Here is a 2,346-nt window from a genome sequence, read left to right on the forward strand (position 1 = left end):
AGTCAGTCAATGGCTGGTATCATTTTTTTTATTGAGTTACTTAAGACATTTTTAGTTTAATTCCCCTGTTTAAATGCCAAGACTGTAGAGTCTATTCTAAGCACATTGTGCCTAGGATGAAATAATATTTTCCTCAAATGCCAGGAAAGCATCAAGAGCCATTTTTACTTTCAAAATCCAGACAGTGGAATACAATGGGTATTTTCTTGTGGTGTATTATTTTTAAGAAAAAAATAGACTCCTTCTATATTTTCTGTTAATTAAACAGAAACTCATAGTCTGTGACCCCAAGGGAACAGAAAGGAGTGGGAGGTACCAGAATCTATTCCTGGACCTACCCCTGACTCACAGAATATGTCTAGACAAATCTCTAAATATCTCTGTCTTGGCTTCATGAGAATTTTGATTTATCAATTCATTCATTCATGCATGTAGCATTTGGGAGAAACTATGCAGTGTCTGTATACAATGAAAAGGCTTAGATTCTTGAGCACACAGTGTTGGAAGAGAGGCAGACATGCAAATAAGCGTTGTAATTTCTATCTCATGTAGTGTAGCACATGGACTAAACATACAATGATACAACAGGGCTTACTGGAGGGGGTTATGAGGGTCAGGGATACTTAACTGGGTCAGGTAGAATAGATCAGAATTTTTTAGGAGAAACTGAGAGAAGAAAATTCTAAGCACAAGGAACGTCATATATGTGAAAGAATACTTGAGAGGTAGGGTAATAACGTAAATTGTTTAATATAAAAGTATAAATGGTTCAGTGTAACTGGATTTATGTTGAGGTCTTTGATCCACTTGGACTTTAGTTTTGTACAGGGTGACAGAGATGGATCTATTTTCATTCTTCTACATGCCCAAATCCAGTTACAGCAGCACCATTTGTTGACAATGCTTTCTTTTTTTTCATTGTATAATTTGTGGTTCTTTGTCAAAAATCTTGTGTCCATAGATGTGTGGATTTATGTCATAGTCTTCAATTCAATTGACCCATCTGTCTGTTTTTATGCCAATACCAGGCTGTTTTTTATGACTATAGCTCTGTAGTAGAGCTTGGAATCAGAGATGGTGATACCTCAGGAAGTTTCTTTACTTTATAGGATTGTTTTAGCTATCCTGAACTTTCTTTTTTAAGGGGAGAGCGCGAACACAGTCCCCCACTACCACAAATTATGCAGTCGAGTTTCCCCCGCACTTGGGGAAATCCGCAGGGGTCCGCACATCCGGAGTGCAATGGATAAGCCTCGACCTGGGAAATTCACCATCGTGATCATGGTATCTCCTCTGCCAGGTAAGTATTAACTTTTTGTTTTTCCATATGAAGTTAAGTATTGTTCTTTTAAGGTCTGTAAAGATTGTGTTGGAATTTAGATGAAAATCAATCTACCTCAAGACCCAGCTATACCACTCTTGGGCATGTACCCAAAAAATGCTCAATCATTCCACAAGGACATTTGCTCTACTATGTTCATAGCAGTATTATTCATAATATCCAGGACCTGGAACTAACCTAAATGCCTCTTAATCAAAGAACTGATAAAGAAAATGTAGTCCATTTACACAATGGAGTATTACTCAGCTGTTAAAAACAATGACATCAGAAAATTTTAAGGCAAATGGATGGATCTATAAAACATCACCCTGAGTGAGGTAACCCAGACCCAGAAAGACCAACATGGTATGTACTCACTCATAAGTGGATATTAACTGTAAAATAAGAAATAACCATGCTATAATCCACAGCCCCAGAGAGGCTAGGTAACAAGGAAAGACCAAAGTGGAATGGGGATATGTGGATTTCCCTGGGAAGGGGAAATAAAAGAGAACTCCTGGATAGACTGGGGGCCAACAGGGATAGGAACATGAGGGATTGGGTCGGGGGAGTGGGTGGAGAGGGAGAATAATAAAAGAGACGTCTTGATGGGTTAGGGAGAAACCTGGTGCAAGAGAAACTCCCACTAATCTACAAGGATGACCCAGCTAAGACTCCTATCTATAGTGGAGAGGGTGCCTGAACTGGCCATCTCCTGTAATCAGATTCGTGACTACCCTAATTGTCATCAGAGAGCCTTCATCCAGTAACTGATGGAAGCAGATGCAGAGATCCACAGCCAAGCACTGGGCCTGGCTCAGAGAATCCTGTTGAAGAGAGGGAGGAGCCAGGGTGGGTGGGGGTCAAGGTCATAAAAAGGGAACCCACAGAAACAATTAACCTGGGCTCATAGGAGCTCACAGACTCTGGACCGACAGCAAGGGAGCCTGCATGAGACTGACCTAGGCCCTCTACATATGTAAGAATTGTGTAGCTTGATCTATCAGTGGTACTCCTAACAGTGG

General features: G+C 40.5%; 1 non-coding gene across 1 annotated transcript; it reads right to left on the reverse strand.

Moving 5' to 3' along the window:
* Positions 1-1,141: 1,141 nt before the first annotated feature.
* On the reverse strand, positions 1,142-1,308 carry LOC128106835 (U1 spliceosomal RNA). Its single transcript, XR_008216880.1, has one exon. It is a non-coding gene; the product is annotated as a U1 spliceosomal RNA (small nuclear RNA).
* Between the last annotated feature and the right edge of the window lie 1,038 nt (positions 1,309-2,346).

Source organism: Peromyscus californicus, unplaced genomic scaffold, assembly GCF_007827085.1.
Source record: "Peromyscus californicus insignis strain IS unplaced genomic scaffold, ASM782708v3 Scaffold_9__1_contigs__length_137607984, whole genome shotgun sequence".
Taxonomy (NCBI): domain Eukaryota; kingdom Metazoa; phylum Chordata; class Mammalia; order Rodentia; family Cricetidae; genus Peromyscus; species Peromyscus californicus.